Source organism: Sapajus apella, unplaced genomic scaffold, assembly GCF_009761245.1.
Source record: "Sapajus apella isolate SASKATOON/1434 unplaced genomic scaffold, GSC_monkey_1.0 scaffold7, whole genome shotgun sequence".
NCBI classification, from domain to species: Eukaryota; Metazoa; Chordata; class Mammalia; order Primates; family Cebidae; genus Sapajus; species Sapajus apella.
This window is the reverse complement of record NW_022436947.1, coordinates 24,888,348-24,910,207: the sequence shown is the minus strand read 5'-3', so window position 1 is coordinate 24,910,207 and position 21,860 is coordinate 24,888,348.

Here is a 21,860-nt window from a genome sequence, read left to right as displayed (position 1 = left end):
GAAACAAAAAGAAAACAGTATAGACTTAGTCTATTTTAGAAATGTATCTATCTAAAAGAAGATAAGCATTCTAAGCTATGTTTTATGGTCAGTTATAAATATCACATTTTCAAAAGAGTATTAAGAATGATGAATATTGTCAAAACAGGATCATCAGGATAGTTTGGCATCTGAAAAATGTCACATATATATTGAGATAATGAGCAAAAAATACGTATCCTGAAGAAGGAAAATTTAAAGATGATGAACAGGGAGAACTAAGGCTAGTGAATCAAAGTAGAGCAAAAGTAATTTTAGAAGCAAGATCAAGAAAAGAACTATAATAATTAGAATCGCCAAGTAGTAGAATGGTAATGTTGGTCACTAGACTTATTCAAAGGTAAGGCTGGCTCACATCTTACAGTTGCTACCAACCTATCAGTGGTTTGTTAAAGCAAGAGACAATTGTTAGTATCTCTTTCAAATTTCATATTCACTGACATTATTTCAGTAGGTAGAAATTGGCCATCTTGAGAGTAATTACACCACTGGAGTCAGCAAACACAAAAAAACAAAGGCCTTTGTTTTCCTTGGACACCTGGTGATTAAACATTTACCATCACACTACAGGGTACTATGGAATTCCTGCAGTGAATAGTTTGACCTCTACAATCGTACTGCCAACTCTGTGAGACTAAGATTCTTTTTGATTTGGTCTAGTAGCGGGTAAAATCAAGAGAGATGAGTCTAAGTAAAGTGAAAATGCCTTCAACATAAGGCTTCTAGACTCAGCTTCCTGGTTGTACACACTTTCTTCTTCCCTTGATGGTGATTCTTCAGACTATCCTGAATATCCTCTCCCTTTCAGTTTCTTTTTCTTCTTTCTTATCAAAACTAAGATAGATCTGACAACCAGAGAAAATGGATACACATAATCAATTTTCAAATAGGTGAAAGTTTATCATGTAAAAAATAAATAAGGCTATTATCATTATTAAATCGATCATGTATTAGGGAAATATTATGATATGATTTAAACAACATCAGGAACAATATACGGATTAACATCATTCCTTAGCTGTTATTGATTAGCTATATAGTGTGAACAAGTCACTATGCCTTGGATTCTGTTTCTCATCTGTGAAACAGGGCTCACAATTTCTAACTCAAAAGGTTTTATCAGTTCTATACAAGATGATTAAATAAAAATATTTTGTCAGGTGCTATAAAAATAAAAATTGTTATTGTTAGTATATTATTGCTATAATTTATTTGCATCTTAATTCATAATGGCACTTATTCTATGATTATAACAGGAGTGGAACAAGAAGAATGAGATGCACATCCTCCCTTATCCCCCACTGACAGCTTCTATGTGAATATGATTCAAACCAAAACAATGCAATCCAGCCTTGCCATTCCTCACATAATAGTAATAACAAACAAAAACTGCAAATGAGTATTCTTCTTCTATGACTTTGTCCATCTCCTCAGCATTTTAGTAGGGACTTATCATACCAAGGGTACCCAGAGCCTTGCTAGATGGGACATATCTTTCTTCAATATGGCTTATTCTGTGCTGTAAGAAATAAACAAATTTTTGAAAATGAAAACATCTTGAAATACTTCACATTGTATTTTCCCTTGTATTATTCTACTTTTCTTAAAAGGTCATTCCTTTCCCTGTTAAGGATAAGACATAAAGTTCATTGTCCTAGAAAAAGAGATAGTGTGAAGAGTCTAGTACAAAAAGGCTTCTCTTTGTAGCTCAGAGTTTAAATATTTGAGTTCACAGTCAGGGAATACTCTTGAAAATCAGGCTTTGCTGAGAAAGTAAAGAATGTTCTAATCCAAAGCCAATCTTTACATAACAAGGTTGGAGGTCTGAATATAAAATTCCCCTGTAAGATATAGGCAGCAAACATTCAGCATATCACATATGTTCACATGTCCCTGAAGCTCATATCTGCCTATAGGCTTGGGATGCACAATTGGGAAGGACAGTGTTGGGGGTGGGGAGGTGGAATATGTGGGGACTGAATAACGAAGCTCAGATAAGACAAGTCCAGGGTAAGGAAGCAGCAGACACCTGAACAGGGCATCAATCCAGTTGTTGATAGTAATTCTGACATAAACTCCAAATAAGTTGGGAACAAACCTGATAACAATTGAATGGGTGCTCCACTTCACACCTTGGGGAACAGTAGAACAGCAAGGGTAGATAAACGGGTCCTAGCACATGGAGCCGGGTAGTCCTACATCTTCTGCCTCTCTCCTGAGGAACAGGAAAGTGACACAGAAGTCCCCACGTGTGTGAGAAGGTAGATAAATGAGCTTACCTGAAGGATCTGGATAAGGAGAAAGTTAACTTAAAGCACAAAGCTTTGGGATCATCTTCCCATGTCAGAAATTGAATCAGAGTTACAACTATATCTTGGAACAAGGTCTACTACTAAGCCAGAAATAGTGAACCAGACAACAGAGGTGACTTGACCAGATCACAGAGGTGACCAATTTCCTCAGAGCAGTCTTCTCAGCATGTCAAGGCCAAGAGAACGAGCTACAAGTTGTACCACCTAAGGACACATTAAAAGTGGCAGCAGTATGGAGTCCTCAACCATGGCCTGAGTGAACTGCATGTTACGCAGTTATGTGTCATCAAAAGACTAATGTGCTTTTATAATATGAGAGTGAGATTTGATGCCAAAAAAATCCAACCCACGTTCTGTGGGAGTCACAGATAGAAACAAAGCACAAAGCAAATGTCCCCCTCAACCTCGCCATGGGTTTTGTAAGAGGCAGAAGAGAATATGTGGAAGACTGAGCTTAACAAAAGAGACCATTTTGAAACAGAACAGCATGAGCTACTTAATTGACAATTTTATATCTATTCTCACAATCCTCACTAGCAAAGATGGGGATTTGTAAGCAAAATTATTTCAAAATAAAGAAAATAAAATGGTTACATTTTTCCCTTGCACATCTGAATGGTAGTGCATATTTTGACCTCCCATCACCACTCCTAGGGATTTGCTTTTGGGAAAAGTGCCTTGGGTCATCAGTCAGCTAATAAAGAGAATGGCAGACCCACGTTCTTTCAGTGAAAGGATTAAAAAGAAAGCCCTACAAGGAGGACCTATGCTCACTGTCTCTTAGAGGGCTAAAGATGAGCATCAACATCCACCCGTTTGAATCCCAGAATCTCAGACTTAGTTGGATCCAGGGAGTGATGATTCTTCCTGTGAAAAGCAGTGGAGGTTTTGCAAGGGAAGATTAGCATGTTGAATGGAGAACGTTCAGGAAGGAAATGTGTGGAACTGGAGGAGACAGGGATTCAAAGGTGAGGACTGGCTGGGCATCTTTAGAAGGAGAAATGGGAGTCATCCATAATGTCCCATTCTTTTTTGTTGTTGTTTATTATACTTTAAGTTCTGGGGTACATGTGCAGATCATGCAGGTTTATACATAGGTATACACGTGCCATGGTGGTGGTTTGCTGCATCCATCGCCCCGTCATCTACATTAGGCATTTCTCCTAATGCTATCCCTCCCCAATCCCCCCACCCTCTGCTATTCCTCCCCTAGACCCCGGTGTGTCATGTTCCCCTCCCTGTGTCCATGTGTTCTCATTGTTCAACACCCACTCCTGAGCGAGAATATGCGGTGTTTGGTTTTCTGTTCTTGTGTCAGTTTGCTGAGAACGACCCTTTCTTAGGAAGCCCTATATATTTTGGTTACTTAACTTGTGGGATTTAAGGAGAATTCCAAGTTAACTAGGACTTTAACTTGGGTCCTTTTCACCTTGTAATTCCTTTCTAAAATGTCTCTCATTCTAAAATAAAAAGGTCACATATTTTTAGAAAATCAAGTGTGGTGATTTTGTAGAAGATGAAGGATGAGAGTAGCCAAGAGGTCTCATGGATCCAATGGAAAAAATATGTAATAATATTGGGGTAACCACACCTCAGAATCCCAGAGGGTGAAGAGAAATGCCAGAACATGACCCACAGAGAAACTGGTAATGGAGGAAGATCCCTGGAATTTGGAAAACATTCCAGGAAAAATATGCAGATGAGACATTTTACAACCAAACCTTCCTTTAATCCTCACAGGTTAATGAAGAAACAGAACAGGCCTTGTGAACTGCAAGCTACATAGTTATGTATCTTCAAAATACTATGGTTGTTTGTATTATAAGTGGGATTATGAGTGCTTTTGTTTCCTTTCTTCTGTTTTCTAGAGTTTATGTGGACACACACTTTTCATCCAATAAATATTTATCAACATTTACAAGACGTCAGGCATTCTTCATCAGGTAGTAAAAGAGGCAAAAATAAATCCCTGCCTGTACTCTAAAGAAATACAATGTAAAAGCAGAAAAAAACCAGCTATGAATATCTTTAGCTCAGTGGTCAAATATGCCTCTCTCATGTGTGCACAAATGCATGCCAGCAGATGCCCACACCTGTACACACATACAGGGTTTCTTTCCTGGTTTTCTTCATTTCAACCTGTTTCAATCCCCGGTCTCCCTCTTATTACTGATTCTTCATTTCACTCATAGGTTTATTAGAATTTCTCAGAGTTCCTTGAGCCAAAAAGCTCAGTAATTATGACACATCCATTAGGCCCTGAAACATTTATTAAATTTTACTTAGACAAAATTGTAGAAAAGAAATCAGTACGCTTCAATGGGGAGTTGGGGAGAGATAGCAAGGGGAGGGATGCCAGATGTAGGTGATGGGGAGGAAGGCAGCAAATCACACTGCCAAGTGTGTACCTATGCAACAATCCTGCATGTTCTTCACATGTACCCCAAAACCTAAAATGCAATAAAATAAATAAATGGAAAAAAATAAAAATAAAAAATCCATAAAAAAAAAAACCTTAGCCAAACGATTTTCTCTTACCTACTACATTCCTACTGCCACAACACACATATGTGAAACCACATACACTGGTAACATCAAAAGTTAAAAAGTAATTTGCAATTCAAGTATGTTTGTTAAAATAATTACTACAATTGTATATGAATGTTCAGTGAGGTAAAAGGAAACTGGTTATTGCTGAATAATGAAAAAAAATATTACGCTTGTCCATTGGGTGGCAGCAAAACTCTTCCATACTGTTAAATTCTCAACACCTTTGTCTTCAGCATCTTCATGTTAAATTTGATAGGTTATGCTACACACAGAGGAAAATCCTCAATTCTTCCCTCTCAGAAAACGGGGCTGAAGAAACACTGAGATTAGTGCTGTAGTGAGTTGAAAGTCTTACTGGGTATAGAAGAAATTATCTTTTGAATTTAAAACACAACAAAATTTATTATTTTATTCTTCAATAAAATCCAAAAGATTCGTGTCAATTACATGTGTCAGTACTATGCTGGAAACTTTCTACTTTCATGAAGTTGGCTCCAGTGGGTAGAACTCTACATGGAATAATAAACATTTGCAACATCAAAAACATCTTCAATCTCCATCTCTCCCTCACCAGCCTCCTGTCATCTGAGCAAAATCTCTTTTCCAAAAAGCTACTACTTGACTCGAAATTTAAGCTAGAAATTCACCACAACACAGCGTCATAATTACTCTGTTTATCTAAAATTGTATAAGTAAAGCAAGGTCAGGAGTTCTAGAGGGCCCACGTCCATCCTCAAAGTTCAGGTGTGAGATCCCCCTCTTACCCCTACCTTCATCAATATCCTGAGGTGTAACAGAAAGAGGTCCAAATGAGGACAGAACTATGCAAACTGTAAAGACAGGATTTAAAGCACCTGTAGAGTGATCATTGCCTGTGTAGTAAGAGAAATTCTGGAACATAGGCAGTGTGATGATCTTCCTCCCACAGTGGCTAGACTCAATGCATAAGGAGGATAAGGGCTTCTCCTCACACAAAGGATAGATTGACCAGAAGAGCAGGCTGCCCCATTCTGCAGTACCTCGGGTGGCTCCTGGACCAACATAGCCCCTATGCTCTTACATAGCCCCTATGCTCTTACATAGCATCCTCTACAATGTTCTTCAGTTAGGCCAACCCTAACTGAATGTTAATGTTCTGTGCCACGTTATCAGGTTCAGGCATCCAAACTCTGTATTCACAGCCCTTCCTCTTCATCTCATTATCCAGTCCTATCCTGAGTGCCTCTTTTCAGAGGCACTGAATGCAAAAAAAAAGAAGATATGTCTCCAATTTCTTTCACCAAAAATAACCAGTTTTAGTACCTCAAAGTTTTCTTTTTCCTGATAATTACCACCATAATGAATTGCGTGCTTGCTTTATTTCCAACCTTATCAACTTCATTGAGATGTCATTTTTATACAACAAAATGCACATATTTTAAGGGTACAGCATGATGAGTTTTTGAAAAATCCATACCTCCTGGTAACCTCCATCTTAAGATACATCTCCCAGAAAGTTTTCTCATGCCATTCCCAGTGAAAACCCTGCCTCCCAAAGAACTACTAATATAATTTCTGTCACCATAGTTTAGTTTTTCTGTTCTAGAACTTCATACAAATGGAACAATTCAGGATTTACTCTTTCATGAGATTTTATGCCAGGTTTCTTTTGCATACATGATGTTTATAAGATTTACTGAAGTTGGTGCATGTATTAGTAGTTCTCTCATGTTTATTGCTGACTTATATTTCATTGTATGACTATACTACTTTCTCTTATTGGCAAACTTTGAATTGTTTCTATATTTTGGCTGTTATGAATAAAAATGTTATGAGCATTCTTCTACAAGTCTTTCTGTGAATATATATATTGACATTTATCTAGGGTAAATATATAGATGTTTGAAAATGAGGATATAGCATAGATGTATGCTTAACTCTCTAAGAAACTCTCAAAGTCTTTTCCAAAGTGTTATATACTTTTACACTCCAATGAGCTATATAAGAGTGTTTTGGTTACTTCACATCTTTACCAATGCTTGGTATTGTCTGTATTTTCAATTTTACCCATTCTAATATGTGAAGTGGCCTCTTCCTGGGGTTAATTACATTACTATTTTTAAGCCCTTAGTTCCCCATATAACTTTAATGTCTGTGTAGTTGAGCTGGGGAAAGGGGGTGTGCCACATACGTGGAACCAATGGACAAATGCCTTTATCCCTTTGGCCTTCAGCGTCTCCAGGACCAGAACAGCCAGATATTCTAGGCTGGTCACTTCCAGATCTAAGGGTGTTGTTCATTTACCTCAAAGGGCCATACAAATAGTATTTTTCAATGTGTGCCACATGAAAAAGCCTGGGAAGCTCTTTAAAACATACTTGCTCTGTTCTGTTCATTTGTCAGCATCTCTTGCCACTCAATTATTAGTTATCTTCCTTTCATTTGTATTGCTCTTTCTTTATTCTGGCCAAAGGCCCCTATGAAGCAGGCAGGTCTAGCAAAGATTTGGCTGTGGATTTAAAAAATAGTCCCGGCCAGGTACAGTGGCTCACGCTTGTAATCCCAACGTTTGGGAGGATGAGGCGAGCTGATCACCTGAGGTCAGGAGTTCAGACCAGCCTAGCCAACATGGTGAAACTCTGTCTCAACCACAAAATACAAAAATTAGCCAGGCATGGTGGCACACGCCTGCAGTCCCAGGTAACTGGGAGAATCTCTTGAATCTGGGAGGTAGAGTTTGCAATGAGCTGACATCATATCACTGCACTGCAGCCTGGAGACAGAGCCAGATTCTGACTCAAAAAAAAAAAAAAAAAAAAAAAAAGTCCCAGAATAGGTCTACTACATCCTAAGATCTTGCCATTAAGCAAATGACATGACTTATACATGGCATAAAACATGAAATCTGGCTAAAGTCATGCAACTTTCCATCAGAATCACCTAAAATCACTGTTATCAAGAAGGTTCATAAAATAATCCATTTCTTTCCATTTTTATTTTGTACGGTTTATATGCTTACAAAATGTACATGTTGGGAAGATGTGCTCCTGTGGCTTCCCCAGCTTGTCCACATATCCCTCTCCCCACATACTGTGTCACGTGTTGTAACCCACCAGTTATAAAATTATAGAAGGTGATTTACTTTATACTATGATTGGGGAAATCTTCTTTGGAAGCATTTTGTGTTGGGTCCTTGTTTTTAAAAAATTTAATTTAATTTTAAGTTCCAGGATACAAGTGTAGAATGTGCAGGTTTGTTACAAAGGTAAACGTGTGCCACAGTGGTTAGCTGCACCTATCAACCCACCTCCTAGATATTAAGTCCCACATGCATTATCTATTTAAGGATACTCTCCCACCCCTCGCCAGCCCCCAACAGGCCCCAGTGTGCGCTGTTCCCTCCCTGTGTCCATGTGTTCTCATTGTCCAGCTCCCACTTATAAGTGAGAACATGCAGTGTTTGTTTTTCTTTTCCTGTGTTAGTTTGCTGAGGATAGTGGCTTCCAGCTCCATTCATATCCCTGCAAAAGACATAATCTCATTCCTTTTTATAGCTGCATAGTATTCCATGGTATATATGCACCACATTTTCTTTATCCAGTCTATCATTGATGGGCCTTTGGGTGGATACCATCTCTTTGCTATTGTAAATAGTGCTGCAATGAACAAAAACATGCATGTATTTTTATAATGGAATGATTTATATTCGTTTTGATATATACAGAGTTACGGGATTGCTGAGTCAAGTGATATTTCTGGTTCCAGATCTTTAAGGAATCACCACACTGTCTTCCGCAATGGTTGAACTAATTTACATTCCCATCAACAATGTAAACGTGTTCCTATTTCTCCACAGTCTCGCCAGCATCTGTAGTTTCTTGACTTTTTAATAATCACCATTCTGACTGGAGTGAGGTGGTATCTCATTGTGGTTTTGATTTACGTTTCTCTAATGATCAGAAATGTTGAGCTGTTTTTCATGTCTGTTGGCCACATAAATACCTTCTTTTAAAAAATGTCTATTCATGTCCTTTGCCCATTTTTTGATGGGATTGTTTTTTTCTTAAAAATTTGTTTAAGTTCTTTGTAGATTCTGGATATTATATATTTGACAAAAAGATAGATTGCAAAAATGTTCTTCCATTCTGTAGGTTGTCTGTTGACTCTGATGATAGTCTCTTTTGCTGTGCAGAAGTGCTTTAGTTAAATTCAATTTCATTTGTCAATTTTTGCTTTTGGTGCAATTGCTTTTGGTGATTTTTCATAAAATATTTGTTCCTCCCTATTTTCTGAATGGTATTGCCTAGATTTTCTTCTAGGGTTTTTATAGTTTTGGGTTTTACATTTAAGTCTTTAATCTATCTTGAGTTAATTTTTTTATAATGTGTAAGGAAGGGGTCCAATTTCAATTTTCTTCCTATGGCTAGCTAGTTTTGCTGGGTTCTTTTTTTTTTTAACCTTTCATATGCATAAACCTATCATGGTAACCTTGAATCAAGAATTGCCTTGTGACAACTTGACTCACATTACCTGTGGCATCACTGGAGCCACATTTTGTGTAAAGTGATTAGAGTGGGTGAGGCATTTATTCCTGGAGAAAGTAGTTTATTATCATGAACCATTAGGCAAAAATAGATGATTGGATGTTTCTGTGGAATTGTCTGATGAGTTACAGTTTTCCACAATGGAGAAAATTTGCTTCAAGCCAGTTTGAAGTGTTTCCTAAAATTAAAATAATAATGTATTGAAATGAAATTCACATAACATAAAATGAACCATTTTAAGGTGAAAATTTAGTGATCTTTAGTATATTCATAATGTTATGCAATTACTACTTGTATTTAGTTCCAAAATTCTTCAAAGGAAAACCCTATATCCATAAGTAATTTTCTCCCTTCCTAGACCCTGAAAATCTTTATTCTGTCTCTATGGATGTATCCATTCTGAATGTTTATATAGATGGGATCATACAAGAAGTGATTTTTTTTGTGTCTGGCTTAATGTTCATGTCTAGAATAATGTTTTTAAGGTGCATTCACATTATAACAACTATCAGTACTTTATTCTTTTTGATGGCTAAATAATATTCCATTGTATGCATATGCCCCAACTGTTTATCAATGTATCCACTGACAGTCATTTGGATTATTCCTACAATAACTGAAACATTTTACATTCCCACCAGCAATGTAAAGAGTTCCAATTCCTCCATATCCTTTGCCAATATTTATTATTTTCTAGTGTTTGTTTTGTTTTATTATTATTGCCATTTCAGCAGGTTTAAAGTGGTACCTCATCATGGTTTTGATTTACATTCTCCTGGTAACTAATGATGTTGAGCATCTTCTCACGGGTTTGTTGGCCATTTGTACAGATGGTCCTTGACTTACAATGGCTTGACTTGAAGTTTTTCATCTTTATGATGGTGAGAATGAAACACACATTCAGTAGAAACTACACATCAGATTTTGAATTTTGATACCTTCCTGAGCTAGCTATTGGAGTATGACACGCCTTCACAATGCTAGGCAGCAGCAGCAAGCCAGAACTCTCAGTCAGCCATACAATCATGAAGGTAAACAACTGCTATCCTATGGTGTGCTGTGTTGCCAGATAATTTTGCCCAGCTGTAGCATAATGTAAACGATCCAAGCATGTTTCAAGTAGGCTGGGCTAAGCTATAATGTTTGATAAGTTTGATGTATTGCATGCCTTTTCAATTTGCAATGATTTTATCAGGATGTAACCTAATCAGAGGGTGAGGGCCATCTGTATAACTTCCTTGGAGAAATGTCTATTCAAGTCCTTCACCCACTGTTAAGTTGTGCTGTCTTTTTGTTGTGGAGCTGTAACAGTTTTTTATATATTCTAGATACTAGACCCTTTTCAGATATGTGATTTTCAAATATTTTTTTCCTACTTTATAAGTTGTATTTTCTCTTTTTGGATATTTTTTGATACACAAAAATTTTTCAATTTATCTATTTTTTTTCTTTTTGACTGTGCCTCTGATGTCATATGTAAGAATCCATTGACAAATCTAAAGCTGCAAAGAGTTACCCCTCTGTTTTCCTCTAAGAATTTTACAGTATTAGTTCTTCCATTTAGGTTAGTGACCCATTTAGAATTAAGTCATAAGAAAACACCCCAAAAGATAGTTACTGTGCTAAGATGATAACAATATGGGGATTTGTTTTTCTTCTTCTCCAAAAGTTAAGTAAGGTACACATATTAATTTTAAAATAAACCAAAAATTCAAAGTAAATTTTAAAATAAGATTGTAAAGCATAATTTTATAGCTAGACAGCCAAATATTCAAAATTTTATATGCCCTTTCTGCTTTTTATGTAACGTCTTCTCTGTTCGTCAATGTCTCTTACTTCCTGTTTGAAATAGGTCATCACTGCAAAGCACTCAACACGTGTAGGATATTGGTGTTTTATGATATTTCTCAGCTGTGGTTTTTCCAGCTCTTAAAGCCCCTTATGAAGCCAATAGCACCTCTTATCTTTAAGGCCCATGATATTCCTTATAATCTCTATTATTTCCTCATGTTTACAGCAAACTAACTTCAGCAGCCTCAGCTGTTTGCCGTGAAAAGTTTCCTAACAAAGGCAGAGAACAGAGATTTCTAGTGATTAAAAAAATCCATCAATTTGCTGATACTGTATGAAGGGCTTAAAAGGCACAGCAGAGAAACCTGTCATGTTGTAAGAGGTGGTTAAGAAAGTCATCACCAAAAGCCATTGCAGCTGCATCTTTGATTTGAGTTACAGAAGGAGAAATCAGTTAGCAGTAATTGTAGTTATGAGGACAGCTAACTCTGGAAATTGTCTGTGAGAAACTTCACCTCTCTTTTTTTCTACAAGTAGCCACTTGGTTTATGCCTTTAAAGCAAAGCATATGCCTTAAAGTTCAGAGAGGTAAGTAATACTCTTCAATTACCTAGGTTAATCAGAACAATTCGTTATTCAAATTCTCATATTTACTATATTTTCAAAGAGATGTTATTCTCAGTTGATAAGTGAGCAAACTGAAGTTCAGAGAACTATTTTGCTTGAGATATCTGACTTATTAAGTGCAAATACTAAAATACAGCCCTAGGATTTTGATTCTAAGTTAGTGGTCTTCCCACCCTTCCAGAGCTACTTCTTTAAGACAAGAATACGGGCCATGTTGATCTCAGTGGAGGCCAGTCTTATCAATACAGACAGCTAAAGAATGTGCCAAAAGGCTTAAGGCAGCATTCCCTACACCAAAACACGGTTCCCACTACCTAATATTATTTCTTCATCCTTTGTCTCAGGTCAGGAGGAATTTAACTGAGGTGAAAGAAATAACAATGTTTGCCTTTTCCAGTGATAGATATCAACACCATATTAGAAACTTTTTTATGAAACTGATGTCTACATCCCTCCATTATCCTTGCCCCCCAAATCCAGATTCTGTATATCTGAGTTCGGACTACTGAATGTGTATATTGAAAAAAATCCCCAGAGAATTCTGCAGTACTGTTCTAATTTAAGAATGGCCTCATAAAGATTTGTTGATAGATAGCTGAAAGCAAATAGACATGGAGTAAATTTTATTTTACCTTTAAAATAAATGCATGATCAACCCTGTGTCGGGCACTATATCAGGCACTGGGAACATGTTGATAAACAAGTCAGGTATGGCCGTTGCTTTTGTGAAACTTATATCTTATTTTGTTACAGTATAACAATTAATTCTATGCTACCCATAGAGAGTGAAATATGAAATGCTAACAGGGGAGATGACAAAAAGGAAAACAAAGATAAATCATTCATACTTTAAATTGTAGGAAAGTTAATGGTAATTTTAAAAAACCAAGATAAATATTAAGGCTTAAAAATAGGGATATATTGATGTTAAAAAGTAAAATCATGCATTACATAACGGCAAGAATATGTCCTGAGAAATGCATCCTTAGGTCATTTCACTGTGTGATTATAGAGTGCACTAACACAAACCGAGATGGGTTAGCCTACTACACACGTAGGGTGTATGATATAGCCTATTGCTCCTAGACTACAAACCTATACAGCATGTTATTGCACTGAATACTGTAGGCAACTGTGACACAATGATAAGTATTTGTGTATCTAAACATATGTAAAAATAGAAAAGGTAAAGTAAAAAATGCGGTTCAAAAGAAAAAAAGTACACCTGTATACATCAGCTCTGTCATAATCTTATGGTAACACCATTGTATATATGTCCCTCTTTGATTGAAGCATCATTATGTGGTGTGTGACTGTATCATTCTAGCTAAACCCAGCTTATCCAAGCAGTAGCTCAACAAACTTCAGTAACCTATTCTAGATACTATTAAAACATAAACACTGGAAAGAAGAAGCTTACAATAAAGGAGGAAAGTGTAATGATATAAAATTAAGTAAAGTAATATTTAGATTGCTCAGAGGGAATAAACAACTTGTGAGAGGAAAACAATAATTTGGTTTTTAGAAGTATTTCTCTATCTCTTAGACAACTGGTAATTATCATGAAACACTACTAGTCACTAACATAGAAAACTGGATTAGACAGAGACCTAAGAGTTATACACCAATGATTAACTGTGATTGGAGAGAACCAATTGCAATGTATGAGATCTCCTTTAATACTGCTTCCTTTAATTCCATGTCTTCACCTTCCTGCCATTTCAATTCCATGATTTAATTTGGCTCATAATCTGGTCTCTTTTTATCTCTCTAATCTCATTACCCCAAATTCTCTACCTCCCTTACCCACTGTATGACATGTGATCTGGTCATGCCAAACTACTTATAGTTTCTCAAGTAAGCTATCATCTTTGATGGTCATTTGCTTTGCATATTTTCTTCCCTCTGCTTAGAACAGTCTTACTATTACCTTGAAAAATAAATCATACTATATTGGTTTGCAAGAGCTGCCATAATGAAGTACCACAGGCTGGGTAACTTAACAGAAATTTATTTTCTATGAGTTCTGGAGGCTAGAAGTCCAACATCAACATGTGAGCACAATTAAGTTCTGTGGAGTCTCTCATTGGCTGTTTTCCTGTGTTTTCACATCATATTTCCTCTGCCCATGTCTGTGTCCAAATTTCTTCTTCTTATAAGGACACAATTCATGTGGGATTAGAGCCTACCCTATTCATCTCATTCTAACTTACCTCTTTAAAGACTCTATCTCCAAATATAGTCACATTCAAGGTTACTGAATGCAAGGACTTTAATATAAATTTGGAGGGAAAGTAAAATTCAGATCAGAACACAGGCAAATTCTTACTGTCTATAATAAAGCTTTATAGTTATTTCTTCTAAGATTTCTTCATCTTGAATCTTTTCATCTCAGTCTTGGTTAGGATTCCTTCCTCAGAACTTCTAAAGCAGTACATGCATTCCTCTATTACATTAAAGGATATGTTTCTTCACTCTTCTCTAAGATGTGACTTTCTTTTCCTTATCCCAGCACCTATCCCTGTGCCTCACACATGGTGAGTGTGCCATACTTTTTGTACCTTCAAGTTTCGTTGAAGTATAAGCCCTCTACCTTGCTGTATTGTGCTACTATTTCATTGGATAGGAAACATAGACTTAGAAAATTATCATCTTTTTGTAATGTTGAGTTTAAGAGATATCTATATAGAAATATGTAGCAAGGAAGTAGAAATACAGGCATGAACCTCAATAGAGAAAACCATGCTGAAAGAATGATTTGGTGAATGGGTATGATCATTCAGGGAAAATGTATAAATAAGAATAGCATGGAAAAATCTTTCAGGAATAACAGTCTTTTTAAAGAGCAAGAGAGGGAATAAATAGAAAGGTCAGAGAAACAAAAGGAGGCTAAAGTTTCTGTTCCCATTTATGCTGTTTTCCATACTAGCATCAAACTTTATTGTGAGCTGTTTATCCTTCATATTGCCACCAGGGGTCTCCAACAACTTCATAAACGTCTGACAGAGCTCTTAGCAAGTATCTTGTAGCTGTGATAACAAGGACTTTTGCAACAATGAGAGTCCTTGAGCAAGAAGACCAGGTAGGTGCCTCAAAACAGTGTTACATATGCTTGATTGTGCTGAAGTTCAGAGGAATCTTTCAAGTTCCTCCTCGTCTGCAGTTCACTGATCACCAGGTAGTCTCTTGTATTGGCAACTTTGTCACACAATGAATCACTGAGACGTACTCTCCCTATTACAAGAGTTGAGGCTGGTTGTCCACCCAGGACACAATGGAGCCCACTATATAGATTGCATAAGGTTTGACGAGCACCCAAAGAAGACTGAAAACAACTGGATGTTCTGAAGAAAGAAATTAAATCATGTAATAGTGACTCTACTATTTTGATTCTAGATAGTATCTATCTCCAAACAAAAATGAGAAAAAAATGTTTTAAGTCCATCTCCTAGAATAAAAAAAATAAGATTAGGCTGAATAAAGCTGACATTTATTTCTTAACTTTTTCCTTTTTCTAGCTGTTTGAGTAGACAACTGCAATTAAGTTATATATATATATATATATATATATATACACATATATACACACATATATATACATTTTTATATTAGATGTTTAGAATTTTCTTTAACATGAAAATGTTTAGTACAGAAAAGTAGAAATTGCACAATATTGCTCATATACCTCTTACCTCATTAACATTTTGTGTATTTGTTTCTTCTATATATGTTTTGTCCTGAGCCATTATAAAATAAATTATAAACATTATATTTCAAACTAACCACTTTAGCATACATTTCCAGAAAATCAATGTTCTCTATCTATTAACAGTACTGTTACCACATCTGACAAATTTAAAGAATGTCTTCATGTTATATAGTTGCCAGGCCACATTAAAATATTGCCACTTATCTCCACAAAATGTTTTATAGGTTTTTTAAAATACATTTTTAAACCAAGATTTAGTCAAATACCATGCATTGTCTTTGGCTGTTTTGTTATCTTTTCATCTAAAGCAATTTCATTCCCTTTTCATTTTTCCTCCATGATATAGACTTAGCAATGAGATAAGACAAATTGTCTTGCAGAATTTTACATACCCTTGTTTGTTCTTTGTGGTATCTTTTAAATTGATACTGTATCACCTCTGTTTCCTATAAATTGTAGGTTAAAACTATAGGCTGAATTAAATTCCAATTAAGCATTTTAAACAAGAATATTTCATGGGTGATGCTGAGTACAACATTGTGTACCACATTAGAAGGCATATAATGTTTGATATCCCATTATTACTGAAATCCCTGTAGGGCTTCTTTTCTGGTTTCTTCTTTTTTAATTTCTTGTTTTTATTGACAAATAATAATTCTACGTATCTGTGGGGTACAGGGTGACATTTGAATACATGCATACATTGTGTAAAAATCAATTCAGAGTATTTAGTATATCCACTACCACATACATTTATCATTTCTGTGTGATGAAAACATTCAAAATCCTCTCTTCCAGCTACTTTTAAATATACGATAAAATATTGTTAACCATAGTCACCCTACTGTGCAATAGAACAACAGAACTTATTCCTCCTATCCAATCATAACTTTATACTTATTGACCAATCATTCCCTGTGCTCCTGTCCCTCCTTCCCACCTAGCCTTTGTTAATCATCATTCTACTCTCTACTTCCACAAGACCAACTTTTTTAGATTCCACATATGAGTGAGATGATGTGGTATTTTTGTTCTTGTGCCTGGCTTATTTCATTTAGTGTCTTCCAGGTTCTTCCATGTTGTCACAAATGACAGAATGTCAGTCTTTTTTTTTTTTGTAGCTGAATTTGTAGCTGATGTGTGTGTGTGTGTGTGTGTGTGTGTGTGTGTACACATCACAATTTCTTTATCTATTCATCCATTCATGGACATTTAGGTTGATTCCATGTCTTCGCTATTGAGAATCATACTGCAATACACATGGGAATGCAGATAATCTCTTTGACATACTGATTTCACTTCCTTTGAATATACACCAAGTAGTGAGATTGCTGGATCATATGGCAGTTCTATTTTTAGTTTTTAAAGAAATTTTCATACTGTTTTCTGTAATGGATCCACTATTCCCAACAACAATGTGTAGGAGTCACATTTTCACCACATCCACGCCAGCATTTGTTACTTTTTGTCTTTTTGATAATAGCTATTCTGACAGGAGTGAGGTGATATCTCATTGTGGTTTCTATGTGCTATTCCCTGATGATAACTAATGTTGATCATTTTTTCATATACATGTTGGCCTTTGTATGGCTTCTTGTGAGAAATAGCTATTCAGGTCTTTTGCCCATTTCTTAGCTGGATTTTTAAAATTTTGTTGTTTTGCTATTGAGTTTTTTGAGCTCCTTATATATTGATGTCAACCTTTTGTCGGATGCATAGTTTGCACATATTTCGCCTCATTCTGGTGATTGTCTTTTCTCTCTTTTGTTTCCTTTGCTGTGCAAAAGCGTTTTAGTTTTATGTAATCCCATCTGTCTAGTTTTGCTTTTGTTGCCTATGTTTTTCAGGTCTTAACCCAAAGTTTCTAGCCTTAATGAATGTCATGTTTCTTCATGTTTTCTTCTAGTAGTTTTTTCACTTTTTATCTCTTATTTAAGTCTTTATCCATTCTGAATTGATTTTATAGTGACGGATAAGGCCCTCACTTCATTTTCCTGCATGTGGATATCAAATTTTTTTCAGCACCATTTATCGAAGAGACTGACCTTTCTCGATTGTGTCTTCTTTACACTTTTGTTGAAAATCAGTTAGTTGTAAGCGCATAGATGTGTTTCTTGTTCTCTATTCTGTTCCACTGGTCTATGTATCTGTTTTTATGCTGGTACCATGCTGTTGTGGTTACTATAGTTTTGTAGCACAGTTTGAAGTCAAATAGTATGATGCCTCAAGCTTTGGTATTTTTGCTCAAGATTGCTTTGGCTATTCAGGGTCTATTGTGGTTTCATATAAATTTTAGAATTGTTTTTTCTATTTCTGTGAAGAACTGCTGACCTACCAAAATGTATTGTAACACATTTGTCTTTTTTAAGCCACAAAACTCGTGCTAACCTGTTATAGCAGCAATAGAAAACTAATATATCTACATAAGTTATTTATTTATCAAGGACTAAGTGTGTGTGTGTTTTACATCAGCCATGTTCCAAACCAGGTATTTGGTTTGTATTGAACTATAAACAAAATCCACGTCCTGTCAGCATCTAAATCGTTATACTATGAAATTATTTTTTCTGACTGTTATATCATAGAATTGAAATTTTCTGGTTTTTCAAATCCTCTGTGTTGTCTATCAAACTTAGGGCTTTACTGTATGAAATACAGTATGAAAATAGCAACACAGAGTATCCCAGAAAACACTCATTTCTGGAAAGTAATTATCACTCTCAGATAAGAATGTTGCTTATATGGAAATTTTTCAGCATTGTCTAGAAAGCTTCAGAATCTTTATAAATGTTAGTTTATACCTTTCTATCCCCTACTTTTTCCCAGAAGACAAAATGAGAAATAGAAATATGATGGGCTTTTTACATAGCCAAAACAATCCTAAGCAAAAAGAACAAAGGTGGAGGCATTACACTACCCAACTTCAAACTCTACTATAAGGCTACAGTAACCAAACAGCATGGTATTGTCACAAGATCCTTGGGATGTCACTTTGCCAGCCAGAAACCTCTGTGGCCAGTGGCATCTTCTAACTGAGTATTGCTCATACCTGCTGGGTTCTCTCTGCCCAGTCAGCCTGGCCAGCTGCACTCTACTCTCACTACTGACCCAGATCCCACACCTGCCAAGAGCAAGCCAGACATGGAGCAGTGAAGGATGTGTGAGTGAGTGAGCGCAGGGTCCAGCCACTGCACTTAGCCAGGCACGCTGGCTGCTGTGGTGGGGCTGGAAGCTCCAGGTGCCGGCACAGGTGCCAGCTCCATGCGAGGCTGCAGCTGGACCAGATGCACTGCAAGCAGCTTCTGCTGTGGGCACCCACATCTGGATGAGGGAAATGCAGAGGTACCTGGAAGTTTGGAGATGTCAGGAACTGCAGAGCCCCAAAGAGGGTGTCACAGCCCTGTGCTCAGGGAGCCCCTAGGTCTGGGTTCCCCAAAGGGCTGCAGCTCTTTTCTCCTCATCACCCACAACATGATGAGCATGGGTGTGTGTTTCAGCCCAGTTTATGTTATAGCTCTTTCAGTTTCACCATTCAGTGAGTCCAGAATTTCTGTCCTGCATCCAGGAAGAATGAGGTATATGGACAACTGGAAGGAGAGAAAGGCAGAGAGGAGCTTTATTGAGCAACAGAATAGCTCTCAGGAGACCTGAAATAGGTAGCTCCTTTCCCCAGGTAGGTCACCTGGACATGTGGAGACTCGTAGTGCATAGCTCCTTTCCACAGCTGATATTTCTGTTGTCCGTGTGAGTCTGGCAGGGGTTTTTATGGTCTCAGAAGGGAGGAAGTGTGTGCTGATTGGTCCATGGGAAGCCATGGACAGGCCTGGAAAAAGCACCATAAGTTCTCACTCCAGGCTGTGGACTCCACCTGGGACTGAGTCTAACCCCCAGGCTTCAAGCCATCCCTGGCTTAAAGGTGGGGCTTCATTAGGGAGCTGCCCTTTTCTGCCAGGAGCCTGTCTGCCTCCTACCACCATCAACATGTCATCCATGGCACCCAGGCTGTTCCTGCTGAGGGGCACCTGAAGGCCTGTGCTGAGATGTGCTCAGCTCCTGTTGGCCTCCCTCTCATGCTTGTTGACACCCAAAGTCCAGAGGAGGCCCAGGCAGCAGGGTGCTGGTGTATCAGCACCACCCCAAGTGCGTGCACACCTGGCTGGGTTGCAACAACACCTAGGCTCAGTCACAACTGTGCTGCACCCTGGAGGGAGTGCCAGGAGCAGGGATAGGCCAGGCACTGGGAGCAGGCACTTTCTAGTCTGTGGGAGTAAGGAGCTTTCTGAGCCCCCAAGAGCATAGGGATGCCCAGATCCAGAGCCACAGCTGGCTGGCTACAGCTGTGCCTGGGAGCATGGGGCTCCTGCCCAGCTGACTCAGTAGAGGGCAGGGCTCCCACCTGTTCCTGGCCTCTGGCCAACTCCATGGAGCATGCAGCCCCACTGTGCCTCCACCGCTGCAGCCAGTGCCTTCCCAGGGGCTACTCCATGGTTGGTATCCTATTTAAAGCTTTTATTATTATCCCACTAATATTGTATAAGTTTGTTACATCTTTGTATAATTGTAGCCATTTCTAGATAGTAAATTTCCCAACAATATTTTTATTTACATTTTCTTCCTAAACTGTAGCCTCACTGCTTGCTTATTCTTCTTGTCCCCTCTCTTTACTCTCTTCAAGTAGCCTATGTTTTTATCAGTAAAAATGATGAAGTAAAAACCTTTAAAAATTACCTCATTGGTGAAAGCAATCAGAACATTGGCAAAAATTATCAGAGCCAACTTTTTTAGAACTCTGAAAATTAGCCAAACACTCAAAGTACTAAAGAAAGAATTGATTTAAGAAAAACTTTAATTTTGTTATGAACAGCAAGATTGTGGCATTTTAACTTGTCCTATTCCCAGCCTTCTCCCAGCTCGACAGTAGCCTTAAAAATCAACAACCCATAATTACACTGAAAATCTGCAGTGTGTCAACTCTTGAAGAAGTAAATGGAGATGGAGTCTTCAAAGACACGTTGCAGAAAGTTGTTACTATTTGACTTCTCTGGTGGTTCTCCGGAAGACTCACTCACAAGGCTATCTTTATTTGATCTTACTCAGAGCCTACCCACTGGAAACAGCCTTTCTAGGGCATTTGTTGAAAACAGACACAATTGCTGAATGCGCTGGTTGTCTACAGTTATAGAAAACAGTTGGGGCAAATGATAGGCTAACTCATAACTTAAAAGGAGAAGCTTGGGAATTAGATATCCATAGTTGGCTTTCAAAAGCTCTGCCATGTTACTGGGAATGTAGAAGGCCACACGTATGCCTAGTGCTATGTTTGTGCCAAGGCCAACATGAGAAGGCCCTAAGATTTACTACTGGCTAACTTGAGGCTCTGTGCAAGTAGGTAATGAAAGCTACAGCAGAGTTGGAAAGTGCCTGGCTCAGTGGTGAAGGCATGCCCCATCACACACAGAATACCTCAACAAAGATTAGAAGACTTAACTGGTTTCAAGAATCTAAGAAAGTATTTGTCCAATCACTAGCTGACCCCCAAGATAACCAAGTAGAGACTTCAGCATTCACACATGACAAAGAGTACAGACTTTATAGAATTAGTTCAGAAAAGTCACTTAAAAAAAAAAAAAACAGCAACAACAGCATGTTTTGGGGGAGAAAGATATCTGATTTTCAGATTGGTCACATTATATTATTTAAAATCTATTTTTCAATCAAAAATTATGAGACATATAAAGCAATAAGGGGGAATAGTCCATCAACAGGGGAGAAAAAGCAGTTTATAAAAATTGTCTTAAGGAAGTACAGATGTTCTACTCACTAGAAAATGTCTTTAAATAATCGATTTTAAATATGTAAAGGAATTAAAGAATAGTATGCTTTAAGAAGTAAAAGAAAGCATGGAGCCAACATCTCACCAAATAGAGAATATTAATAAAGATATACAAATTATTAAAAAAAAAAAAAAACCAGAAAGAAAGAGACAGAGATTTGGAGTTGACAAGTACAGTGACTAAAATACAAAATTTACTAGCGGGGTTGAAGAGCAGACTACAGGAGGTAGAGGAAAGACTCAGACAATCTGAATGTAAGAAAACTGAAAGAAAAAAATAATGAAGAAATATAGAGCTGCAAGGAACTCTAGGATAACATCATGCATAAAATGAACACATAATAAACATCCCAGGAGAGGACAGGAAAAAAAAGGGGGGAGGCAGAAAGAATGTTTGAATAAGGAATGGATAAAAACTACCTAAATTTTACGAAAAACATAAACTTACACATCCATAAAAACTAATGAACTCCAAG